Source organism: Neomonachus schauinslandi, chromosome 7 (assembly GCF_002201575.2).
Source record: "Neomonachus schauinslandi chromosome 7, ASM220157v2, whole genome shotgun sequence".
NCBI lineage: Eukaryota > Metazoa > Chordata > Mammalia > Carnivora > Phocidae > Neomonachus > Neomonachus schauinslandi.
In genome coordinates, this window is record NC_058409.1 from 148,984,766 (window position 1) to 148,997,794 (window position 13,029).

The 13,029-nt window shown below is 48.9% G+C and overlaps 2 long non-coding RNA genes across 3 annotated transcripts; both read right to left on the bottom strand.

Moving 5' to 3' along the window:
* Window positions 1–6,535: 6,535 nt before the first annotated feature.
* On the bottom strand, window positions 6,536–9,849 carry LOC110577696. The gene is made up of 3 exons (XR_002480132.1): window positions 9,824–9,849; window positions 9,580–9,743; window positions 6,536–8,007 (listed from the first exon to the last, which is right to left on the bottom strand). It is a non-coding gene; the product is annotated as an uncharacterized LOC110577696 (long non-coding RNA).
* Window positions 9,845–12,638, bottom strand: LOC110577695. 2 transcript variants are annotated; one of them, XR_002480131.1, is made up of 3 exons: window positions 12,191–12,638; window positions 11,914–12,060; window positions 9,845–10,239 (listed from the first exon to the last, which is right to left on the bottom strand). It is a non-coding gene; the product is annotated as an uncharacterized LOC110577695 (long non-coding RNA). The 2 variants fall into 2 exon arrangements; XR_002480130.1 differs by having other exon boundaries at window positions 11,905–12,060.
* Between the last annotated feature and the right edge of the window lie 391 nt (window positions 12,639–13,029).

Here is a 13,029-nt window from a genome sequence, read left to right on the forward strand (position 1 = left end):
AAATAAATAAAATCTTAAAAAAAAAAAGATATGGAAGCTGCCCAAGTGTCCATTGATAGATGAGCGGATAAAGAAGATGTATATACATCCAATGGAATATTATTCAGGCATAAAAATAATGAAATCTTACCGTTTGCAATGACATAGATGGAGCTAGAGAGTACAATGCTAAGTGAAATAAGTTAGTCAGAGAAAGACAAATGCCAGATGATCTCATTCATGTAAGGAATTTAAGAAATAAAACAAATGAGCAAAGAGAGAGAGAAACCAAGAACCAGACTCTCAGCTACAGAGAACACAGTGATGGTCATCAGAGAGGAGGCGGGGCTGGGGGGGGGGCGGTGGAGTAGATGATGGGGATTAAAGAGCACACTTATCATGATGAAAAAAATAAATAAATAAAATGAAAAAAAGAAATATAATTGTTTTCATAGAGATTTTGTATTCTGTGACCTTGTTAAATTCACACATTAATTCTAATAAATAATTTGTTTTTCGCAATCATGCTGCCAAAGAAACCTTTCCAAATTCTGTCTTGTGTCTTCATTTGCTTATTTGTTTATTTACTTATTGTCTTATTACACTGGCTAAGACCTCCAGTGTAATGCTGAGCCCAAGTGAAAACCCTTATCTTTCCCATCCTGAAAAGCACTCACTCTTTCATAATTAACAATGATGTCAGCTTTGGTGTGTGTTGATGTCCTTTGTCAGGTTGAGAGATTTCACTCTGCCCACAGTTTCCTGAGTGTTCTTAATAAGGGAGTTGTAAATTTTGCCACCATTTTTTTCTGCCCATCTACTGATATGACTTTTCTCCTTTATTCTGTTAATATAATGAATTACATTGATTTTCCCAAGTTGAGTCAATCCTAAATTCCTGGGATGAACCGCATATGTGCATGGAGCTTTACCCTTTGATGTGTTGTGGAACTTGATTCCCTGATATCCTGGAGGACTCTCGTTTCTCTGTTCACGAGACATATTGGCGCTGTGATGAACGGACGTCAAACAGACAAAGACAGCATCCAAGAGAATGCAGTCAGAACACATTTCATAGCCACCAGAGTGGCTAAGTGGAAATCAGTGACCATGCCAAGTGTTGGCAGGATGTGAGGTTGCCAGCATCCTCCACATTGTTGAGAGACATAAATGGGACAGTCATTTTCCATCCCTGGAAAAACTACTCATTCACCCCGTGACCCAGTCACCCCACTTCTTAGACTCTATCCTGATTCTGTGCCTTCACAGATACGGGCCTGCCTCTGTGGAAGGCTGCACATTGCAGCACTGTTTCGAAAAGCAAAAGCTTCTGAGAACACAAATATATTTCCTAGGGGTCCGGTCGAATAGCCACAGCGCTTTCCCAAAATGAATGCTATGTAGATATTTTTGAAAAAATGAGGAAAATCTCTATAGATAATTTGTAGTGATTTCCTTGATTTATTGTTCAGAAAACTAGCAGGGTGTAGAAGAGTATATACAATAGGCTATCTTGTCTCTAAGAAAGAAAGGAAAAGGATTTACTTATTCTCATGAATGCAGGCATATCTTTGCTTACGTTAGCAAAAAACATCATGGAAGACCTGTGAGAAGCTAATGAGGATGGACAAATGGAGGGTGGGACAAATAAAGGGAAAGGAAAGAATCAAGACTTTGCTGAGTATACTGTTCATGACTTTTTTTTTTTAAAGATTTATTTATTTGACAGAGAGAGACACAGCGAGAGAGGGAACACAAGCAGGGGGAGTGGGAGAGGGAGAAGCAGGCTTCCCGCGGAGTGGGGAGCCTGATGCGGGACTCGATCCCAGGACCCTGGGATCACGACCTGAGCCGAAGGCAGATGCTTAACTGATTGAGCCACCCAGGCGCCCCTACTGTTCATGACTTTTAAACCATGGAAGTTACTTTGCAAAAAATAGAATCCAGTCTAAAATGGGAAAAGCTCTAAAATTAGCATAGAGAGAAATACATAAATCTGTGTATAAAATTGACAGGATAATATAATATTTTCAAGTAATTTTGAACACAGTGCTTTGTCCATCCTGAATGTGATATCTTCCAGATACAAAAAGATTTGCAGAGAAAAAAACTGTACTCAATGAATTTATTGTTACTAGTAATGTTGATATAGCTTTGAAACTTTTCATGTATATTTTAAGATAAATCAAATAAATAAATATACAATGCTGAGGAAACAACTTTCAATATATGGGGAGAGATATAAATAAAAATATTTTGATGCTAAATATAAATTAGAAATATGTGTATGCTTATCTGAGATGTAATTGATTATCTACCTTATTTCAAAATCTATATATAAAAGTTAACCATAAATATGTTTCTCAGAGAGTCATATAAAAATCTGGAAAAGTGAGAGATTTCACAAGATAACAAATACAGCGACTTGCTCTTCTTCTTGTTCCATTATAGTACATACCCAATTCATCGTTTTCATAAATAACTTTAAAATCACCAAATACATATGGAAAGGTAAAAAAAAAATACATAAGTGACAAAATGTAAATTTTTTCCCTATTCCTGCTACAGATTTCACTCCTCATAAATAACTACTTGGAAATCTGTTTCTATCCTGACAAATCTTTCTGCACACAATAATAGCATTTTTTAAAAAAACAAATGAACAGGGGCACCTGGGTGGCTCAGTCGTTAAGCGTCTGCCTACGGCTCAGGTCATGATCACAGGGTCCTGGGATCGAGCCCCACATCGGGCTCCCTGCTCGGCAGGAAGCCTGCTTCTCCCTCTCCCACTCCCCCTGCTTGTGTCTCTCTCTCTGTGTCTCTCGCTGTCAAATAAATAAATAAAATCTTTAAAAAAAAAAAAAAAAAAAACAAATGAACAAAAGTCCTGCCAAATTTTGTAGTTCGTAGAACCGATTTTTACCCCCTGGTAATGTTACAGATCTTCCCCACTAGGCATCCCTTAAAGTAAAAGAACAATGCAGCAATGACCCCTCTTAGAGTTACCATCATCACTGTGTCCTCTGGGTACTCCTGCAGCTCCTCGCAGCGTGGATGACGCTGCTCCTGGCTCCGTGTCCCCAGAAGGGTGTGGTCTTATGGCCTGTCCTCACTGTGCTCAGAAGGGACTGCGCATAATACGGACCTCACATCGTCTTTAGCTGTCAGGCTCTGTGTGTCCCTTAGGGTCTCTGAACTGCACATGGTCTGAACACTGCCATCACTTGAAGGGTGCCTCCCTTCCACTTTCATAAACACGCCCACTTCCCTCACCTCCCCCACCCTCGTCCCCAAGTGATGGCAGCCACCAAACTGATCCCCACTTCTAAGATCTTCTAATTCAAAAAGGTCTCGATACATTTTTAATTTAAATTCTATGTATCATGCAGTAAATCACCTTTGGGATTGGCTTTGGTCCAACCGCCTAATTCTCTGGAGATGCACCCAGCTTGCCATGTGGACCCACAGGTCAATTTGTGCATTGCTGAGTAGTACCTCAACCCTTCGGCCACGGAAGGACATCTGGGCTGCTTCCAGTTTCTATTACAAATAAAGCTGCTATGAACATCCGTGTGCAGAGGTTTGTGTGAACATAAGTTTCTGTTTCTCTGGGACCAATGCCCAAGAATGCAATTGCTAGACTTCGTGGTAGTTTCAAGTTTAGTTTTATAAGAAACTGCCAAAATGTTTTCCAGAGTGAATGTACCCTTTTCTATTCCCACCAACAATGTGAGAATGATCCAATTTCTCCACATGGTCACCAGCAGTTGAGGTGGTCACTCTTTTATTTATTTTAGCCATTCTGATGGGTGCATGCATTCCCATTGTGGTTTTAATTTGCATTTCCTTGGTGGCTGATGATGATGAACATCTTTTCATGTGCTTATTTGTCATTTGTATATCCTCTTTAGTGAAATGTCCTTTTGTGTCTTTTGTCCAAATTCTAATTGATTGTCTTCTGTCATTGTTTTCTTTTTCTTTCTTTCTTTCTTTTTTTTTTAGTATTCTTTATATATTCTAGATACTAGTCCTTTGTTGGATATATGGTTCACAAATATTTCCCCCAGTCTGCATCTCATCTTTGCATGCTTTTTAAAAGTAACTCTCACAAAAATAAATAAATAAATAAATAAATGTATCTTTCACAGAACAAAAAGTTTGAGTTTGGATGAAGTTCGATTAATCAAATTTTCCTTTTATGGATGTGCTTTTGGTGTCTGGCCTAAGATTTCATTGCCTAGCCCTAGATCTTAAAGATTTTCTTCTATATTTTTCTAAAGGTCTTACAGTTACATTTAAGTCAGTGATCCATTTTTAGTTAATTATCGTATAAGGTGTGAGAGTTGGGTTGACATGTTTTCTGTTGATGTTTTGCTAGGGATGTACAATTACTCTCACACCATTTGTCGGAAAGACTAACTTTTCTCCATTGAATTATTTTGCATCTTCATCAAAATAGATCAGGCATATTTGTGCGGATCTGTCTCTGGGCTCTTGACTCCGCTCCAATGATCTACCTGTCTATTCCTCTACCAGCAGCACCTACTCTTGACTCCTGTAGCCATGTAGTGTCTGGAAATCAAGTAGGCTGATTCCTCCCACTTTATTCTTTGTCAAAATCATGTTAGCTACACTAATGGCCATGACTTTAAAAATAAATGTTAGAATTGGTTTGCCTGTATCTACAAAAATCTTGCTGGGATCAAATTAATTGTTTAAATACTGTAACTCCTACCCACCCTGGATATTTTATGTAAAAATACCGCGAACGTTCAGTTTGCTTATGTTCAAGTTTCCTTTTCCCAAATGTCAACGCTCATTCATTCAGTTGCCCAACTAATCATTGTGAGCACCTGCTGTGAGCTGGGACTGCACAGATCATTTGGGATGCAAAACTAAAAACGCATGCCCACTTTCCTCAAGGAATGCGAGGTTTGGAGCTGATTGCTAACTCAGGAATTTTTGTAGAACTCAATGTTATTTTAAATGTGAGTGTATATTAGGTCCTCAAGTTTAACATCCAAAATTGATCGTGTCTTCTATCAGAGAGCCAGGGCTCCTGAGGAGTCACCAGATCTTCCCCCACTGCCTGCGCTCCACCATGCTCAGGTGCAGTGGAATCTCCAAGGGGGGAGCAGTGGTGAAATGTAAGCAAGTGTCTGGGTCAGTTTTCTGTTTATCTCCCTCAACTCCTTGCTGTGCCTTTTAGGAGTAAAAATGAATAACCAGGAGTGAGCCATTCATTCATCCATTTCATCAATACTTGTTTCCTGCTCATGACTTTCCCAGGCTTGGGGGGTGGGTGGGAATGAGGTCAGAGAGCCAACATACTGGAACACCAGCAGCTCCCAAGGAGAAGAGGTGAATGAGAACCATGGGGAGGAGACTTATGGGGTGAAGCAGTCTGTAGAGGCCCGATGTGGGAGGGAGTGTGGCTGCAGACAGAAAGGTGAGTGGGCCAGGGTGCTTGGAGCAGAGAGCAAGGGGGCTGCCAGACTACAGCTGCGGGCAGAAGCAAGTTCCAAAGGGCTTTGGGCCATGTTGGCACAGGGAAGCTTTTGGAAGCCCGGTGGTTCCCAGGAAATAATGCCCTCCTCCTGGCCTGGCTCAGAACAGGCTGAGGAACAGAATGATATTTGCAGACCACTGTAATCACTGACCAGGCCAGGCCAAAGGACCTGGCCTCATAGCCTCTCCCACTGAGCAAGGGCTTTGAGCAGACTTGTATCTGAAGATCCAGATCCCTCTGGCTGCAGTGGTGAGAGGGAGTCCTTTCTCGAAAGACCTTAGGCCCAGAAAGGCAGGAGCTCTCCTTCAGGAGTGAGGAGGTGCCTGACCAGCCACAGCTTGCCAGAGCACGCACCTTCTCCCTGGGCACTGACTCTCTTCCGTTTTCCTTGTGAGGCTGCACTCTGCCTTCCCCCAAACTGCTGCCCCCCCAGCCCCTCTCTCTAATCTTGATTTGAATTTCTAAAATATGTTCACTGTGACATCAAGAGAAGATGCAGAATTCCACACAGTGTAAAGGCATGCCTCTCCCTATAGAAGCATGCAGGTGGCCGGTGGGCAGCCAGGCTGCATTGGGTGCTGTCCTTTCCTTCAGGAGGCCTTGGTGCCCATGACCATGAAGAAAGCCAGGGGCCAGGCCCTGCCTCCCACAGAGTGAGGCAGTGGTTCTGCAGATCCCAGATGGAGGACACAGGGCTCCTGGGGAGGTTGTTGCCCAAGAAGCCTGTCCCCCTGCCATGCTCTGGATAATTGCACAAAAACATACACCCAGGTGACAATCCATTTAAAGCTCTACACTGCAAACCCAAGACATTGTTTTTTGGTTTTTTAATTTTTTCTGAAGGGTAGGGAAATGGAGAGAGGAAAAAAGACATGAAGGATGTAAATTTTTAAGAATTTTTTTAAATAAACAATGAAATTAGCAAATTATACTTCTGTGCTATAACATTTTTTAAAATACTAATTCTTATTTTCATTTTAATTTTCAAAACAAAATATTTTCACACAATAAAAATGTACAGAGTAATATAATTGCATGGAACAATCATCCCAAGTTAATAATCATTAACATTTTTTTAATCATTAACATTTTGTGACATTTGTGACATTTACAACAGATATATTTTTCAGAAATAAAACATCACTAATAGTGCCGGGCCCGCCTCCCAGGCCCACTGCCCCTCTTCAGAGGTACTGGGCGGGTGTGCCCTGCAGTGGAGTGGAGACCTTCCTTCCCACCTGGCAGCCCCCCAGCCCTGCCTGTAAATAGCACTGAATGTGGTTGGTTGTAAACGTCCACCCTCAGCGTCATCTTGCCTGTATCCTTTTTCTTTTTAGTTATTATTTTTCCTCACTCAGCTTTATACTTTCAGGACTTATTCATGTTGATACAAGGAGAACTACCTTCATTCACATTCATCCCTGGGGACCATTCTATTCCATGAAATATGCCACAAATTCTTTATCCGGGCCTGTACTGATTGCGATTTGGGGTTTCTAGTCTTGCGCTTTGCAAACAATGCCGCAGGGCCTCCTGGAGAGTCTCTCTGTGGTGGACAGGGAAGCAAGGGATTGCAGTTGAGACGGAGTGGGCATCTCCTGCTCTCCCAGATGCTGCCAAACATCTCCCTAGTTTCTTTGCAGTAATTCCAACTAGCACATCAGTGAGGGAGTGCTCCCTGTCTGCACCCTCTGGGCCTAGTTTGGTGTCATCCAGTGGATGGAAAGTCTCATCTGCTCCACTGTCTGACCTCCCCATCTCTAGGCAGCTGGGGCATCTTTGCGCTTTTTCGGATCTTCTCTGTGCAGAGTCTGTTCCTATCTCCGGCCCATTTTCCCACCGAATGGCTCGTCTTCACCCATTGACTGTCAGAATTCTTCCTGATTCTGTATAGCAGTGTTTCCCATATTTACAGGTGCTTCAGATATCTTCTCCCTGGTGGGTGTCAGCCATTTACATGCTGTCCAGCTGAAGTTGTTTTTGTTTTTACTTTTAAGGCAATTTGTCAAATTGATGCTTCTTCATTCTCTCCAGTTTTTGAAAAGGGAAAACCAAACAAAACAAAACCCTCCTCCCTTCCCTACCTAAGCAATGCCAGGTGTGTCGTGGCCTGCGAGAGGGTTTGGTAGGGGACAGGCACGCCATTGCGCGTGCCATGTGCCCCCCAATTAGCGGTCTGGTCGAGCTGTTTGGGGGTACACGCCGAAGTAAGATTAGCCAAAAGATCTGCAACATGGCCCCGGACAAATGCTCTCCAGAGCTTCTCTTGTTGGCTAAAAGTAATTGTCAAAAGACTGCAGAAAATCTTCCTTCGCCAGTGTATTCTTGCGAGCGGAGTCCGACCTGCTCCCGCCCGCCCGGAGGTGACTCCCGCGGGCTCCGCACTGTCGTGGGCGCGCTCCCCGCCGCACGCGCCGCCGCGGACGCCACGGAGGTGCGCTCCGTTGTTACAGCGGTGACAAAGCAGGGAACAGCTGCCGCAGGGGCGAGGAGGAAGGTGAGCTAAGTTCTTCCAAATACTGTCTTGCGGAAACATTGAAAAAAAAAAAAAAAACACCTAAAACCAAAAGCACAACACAACAAAACCCAAACCCAACAACTGCTCATCTGTTCCCCTTGCGCCGAAGAGCCGGCGCGGGGCGAGTGTGCGCGTGCGTGCGTCCGCGGCTGGGTGCGGGGTCTGCCTGCGAGCGCTCGGGGAAGGCACAAAGGCGGACTTTCCGACCTTTGTCCTTCCCACAGCCGCCGGCCAACCAAGGCTTCTCCCGAAACGGGTCTCCCGAAATGGAACTCAGTCCCGTGCATTACTGCGCGTCGCCTCCTCTCTCCTCCCTCACTAGGCGCGGGGCTCCCGCCCCCCCCCCCCCAGGCCCTAGGGGCTGCGCGCCAGGACGAGGAGGGGCGGGAGAGGAGCGGGGAGAGCAGGGAGGGTGGAGTGGGCAGACACCGGGTCTGCAAGATGCGGAGAAATGGGGAGAGACCCTCAGGAAGCACGTCGGAGGCGGGGCGCCAAGGAGAGGATGGACACTTTGCTGCCCACTAAAGGAAACAGGGAGGGACGAGGCAGCAAGGAAGAGACCTCGCAGGCACTGAGAGCTCAAGAGTCAGTCACGTAGGGAAGAGCCAGGTAGCCCAAAATGCGGTTCTTAGAAAGTCAGAGAAGAGTGCCCTCGGTCCTGGGGTCCCGACCCCAGGGGTTGCCCGCTGGTCTCTAGAGACTGCCATCTCGGGTCATCTCCTGCGAGGCTCCAGGCAGCTCCAGGCCGGGGGTGGCGGGGACCTCTCTGCCTGCTAAGGATTCTCCTGCGCGCTTGCTTTCCAGGGATCTGTCTCAGCCTCCGAAACGGGTTGGAGAACCTCAGAATACCGTTGCATCTGAAATCCAATCAGACGTGCTCGAAGCAAACCGAGAGGGTTGTCAACTGCGCTAGAGGAATATTTACGTTTCATTTTGAGTTGCACTTACAATATACGGCAGCATATTTCGGTTTGCAAACAACAGGGAGAGAGAGAAACAAAGGATATTGCAGAAACAAACTTCATGACCCTGGACTCGTTCTTGCTGCACTCCCTCCAGGATCCCAGGAAGTGCTGGACAAGAGGGATCCTTGATTAGGAATCCAATGGGAAAGTACTCTGATACACCGAAACTCCTTACATTGTAAAAGTTACTGCATTAAGGGGGACCCGTGTAAAATGTGTGTATTTAATCTTAATTGAACGCCCCCAATAAAAAAAAAAAAATTACGCATTCCAGTGGTGGCTCCTTTCCCACCAAACTCTTTACAAACTGCACGGATTACCAGAGTAAGAAAACAGAATGAGAATAAGTTCCTGCGTGGCTTTGATTTTATTAAAGTGCCGCGGCATAATTTTCCTTCTTCCCCAAATTAAACCGACGTGGGAAGAGGTAGGTCGGGCCAGGGCTAGGGCGCCTACCGCCCATCAGTGGCCGGGGACAGCACCAGGGCCACCGCTGCAGGGACGAGGCCGCAGTCGCGGGCCACAGCGCCCCCTCGCCGCCCGCACGCACGACTTTAGGGCCCGCGTCGCTCCCCGGCCTCCCCCGCGCCCGAGAGCCCAGGACGGACCGTGTCTTCGAGGCGCCTCGGCCTGCGCAGCCAGCCGCTTTCCGGAGAGAGACCCTCGGGCCCAAGCCCGCGTTCCACGCATTTCTCCCCGCTCAGCCTCGCAGGAATCCCCGGCTCCCTGAAACGTGCATGTCCACGCCGACTCGTTCTAAATGCATCGGCCACTGTGAGGACAAGAAACAAAAACTGTGACAGTATTAACTTATTTTTACAAAGGCACACAGGGGAGAGGGGGAGGACCCACCGCAAGCCTGAAACCGCGCGTTGTCCCTGTAATTGTTACAAAGTGATCGCGATCGCGAAGCAGCTCTCCAGTTTTCCTGCGCGCCTACCGTTCTCTGGCGTTCCAGCTCGGACGGCACCGAAAACAAGAGCGGCCAAGTGGCTGCCCAAGCCTGGGCGGCGCCGCTAGCCTGGACACCCGTCGCGCGTGGGCTGAGCATCCCAGTCCCTGCTGTCCCGGAGAGGCGGCCATGGGGCCCGCGCCGCAGCGGCTCGCTCCTCGCGCGGCCTGCGCTCTCCGCGGTCACCGGAGACGGAGTTCCAGCCAAGCCAGGCCACCCTCGCAGGCGGCCGCGTGCGGAGCCACCGCGTCGAGCCTCCGCACTTGCAGCCTGTTTTTCCCATTGATTTATTTTAGAAGACTAAGCCAACTTTAATCTAAGAAAAGGAAAAGTGATTTTAAAAAATCAGGGAGCTTTAAAGTGAAACGGAGTTTATATATTCCAATAACAATGCGGAGCGTAAGTTTTAATGTCTCTGTGTAGGCATTTTAATTTGCTACAGTCACGACCAATAAAAACGGCATGTAGTGCGATTCGACTGTTTAATAGTGCAAGGTAGACGGTTTTTATTAGTAGCAGGCAGCAGTATGGAAAATTTAGATTTCAGTGGAGGAGTGTAATTGCTGGGGGAAAATACACTCGAGGAAGAGGCTGTCTTTAGAATCAGCAGCACGAGCTAAAGAGGGGAAGAGGAGACAGCGTTTGTGCAGATGCACCCAGGGCGACTCGAGCCCCTCCAAAGCCACGTGGGCTTGTCTGCTTATATACTTAATTGATGTCAAAATCGAGTGTATCCAGAGCATACGCTCCTGCTCCAAACTGGGGATGTTTTTGTAATAATTCAATGTTTTCTTTTCTGCCCCTGGCAGAGATCAGGCCCAAGGGGGGTGGAGGGAGAGAGAGGGAGGGTGAGGGGGCGAGCCCCAAATGCTAATGAAACACAGCAGGAACTGGCCTTTAGAAATGGAAATACTGGAGGCCAGTCATCCTTGCAGATAAAAATTAGACCTGATTTTTTTCACTTAAACTATCTAATTGAAAGCGAACCCAAAAGCCTGCAATCTGATCTGTTGCTGTGTATGTTTGTCATTCAATGGGTGACTCTCATTTATGGCCTCTACCTGACCCAGTCCTCTCTTGGGAAGACCAAAAATATCATAGATCCTGTCAATGGTATGCTCCAGGGGACTGGAGTACCCCCCCCCCCACTACTTTTCTCTTTCCTTTGACACTACAATAATCGGCGTAAAGTGTCTACCCTGCACTGAATTAGGACAGCCCTCCTGGGGTGGCAGCATTGTTGAAACTGCTGGGCTGGGTCCTCCAAGTAGCCCAGTGTGGGAGAAGTGGTGTGTTTGGGGGTGGTGTGGGAGTTGAAGTATAGTGGATGCACGGACTGGTTTTTAGGAAGGGGGGACACTGGGGAGGCGGGGGTGGGAAGACTGGTGGGGGCTGGTGGTAACATGCATCTACTAGGAGTCCCATGCCTGCAGGCCAAGGAGAATGGGTTCTCCCCAAGCCCAGCACCTCGGTTTGCAACTGGTTACGTCGGATCTAGAGAAAGACAAACGCAGCTTCACTGTGTCTTGAAGGTTCTGCTTGTGAACAGGCCTGGGCTGGAGCCTCTAGATGGCCATGCCACAGCCTTGCCTGGGGAGCACCAGCAGGACCTCAACATAGTCCTTAACAGAGCTGGCGGGGCAGGGTGCAGGGAGGCCTCCGGGAGAGAGTGCTGCAGGCCTGAGCTCCCGGCTGCAGCAATTTCACCTTACAGGTAACCCATCCGAGAGGGCCTCCGAGGAACAGGCACCTGTTGGGTGGGCGTCCCTGTCCAGGACACACCTACACCCCGTGGACCTCCTGAGCGCCCCCCATTGGCGACCACCCTCCCTTGTCACAGGCGCCCACATCCTCGGGTCCAGGTCGGGGAAGGATGGAGAAGGGTTGAGGAGTGAAAGGTATTCTGGGGCTGGGGTCCCAGGGCTCCTCACTAAGCATCTTGCCTCTGGGCCCGAGAGGCACCTCCGGAGCCGCAAGTTACCTGAGCTACCTGTGCTGCTGATGGCGTCCGTGCCCGCAGCCTCTTTCTCCTTCCTTCCCAAGGGACAGCGAGGCTTCACGTCGTGCCAGAGGCGGGCTGTCCGGTGACAGGCATTCTCGTGAATGCTTTACGACACTTGTCCGAAAGAGGCGTCAACTTATTAAAATAAAATCAAATAAAACCTTTCGGGGTGGCATCTTCACGGGAGCAACACTGGCGGCGTGTGTCAGAACATTCTCAACAGCGCAAAGTCCTACCACTCTGGACTTCGGGGCACAAAGCTCACCTTTGGGCCTTCCTGGCAGTTCGCAGTCAAGGACCCGGATCCGGGTCCCGCAGGGACGCGCTGGGAGGCGCGGGACAGGCGACCAGACTCGAGGCCACGCGGGAGCCTCACACGCGGTGAGGCAGAGTCGACGGAGGAAGGTGGAAGGGAGAGCCGCGCACGCCACCCCCAGGAAGACCTGGGCCACGGGCGCTCCCATCCCGCCCTCCCTTCGCCCCCGGCTCCCGGCCCGGAACCTGGAGTCACGCGCGCAGTCACCTGGGCCTGCCTCTTCGTGGCGCAGAGGGGACGAGTACAGTTCGTCCCCCAAGTGGACCAGACCGGCCCGATTGCGGGCGGCCTCTGCCTAGTCCTTGCGGGCCGACCGGGGGGTGGAGCAGTGGCTTTGGGGGGGGGGCTTTGAGGAAGGTGACTGGGGCGGCAAGGGGTTGCTGGCTTGGGAGGGATGGGGTTGCCGGCTGGCGGGCTGGGGAGGGGGGCGCCGGGAGTACGTGCGAGTGGGAGGGGGTGCGCACCGCGGCGAGCTGTTCGGCCCGGCCAGGCTGCTGGGCCGCGGGCCGCGGGCTGGGGCTGCGCGGGAGGCGGCTGCGCCACAAAAGCCTGCGCGTCCCTCCCTCCTACTCCCCCGCCCTCCCGCCTCCTCCTCCGCCCTCCCCTCCCCGCCCCTCCCCCGGCCGCGGCCTGGCAGCGGGAGCGGGAGGAGCGGGCGGAGCGGGCGGAGCAGGGGAGGGGGCGGGCGCCCGAATATGCAGATGAGCGCGTGACGGACAGCTTCGCGTTCCAATGTCCCTCGGAAACTCGAGCGCTCCTTCCTCAACTCCTCACTCCCGACTCCAGAC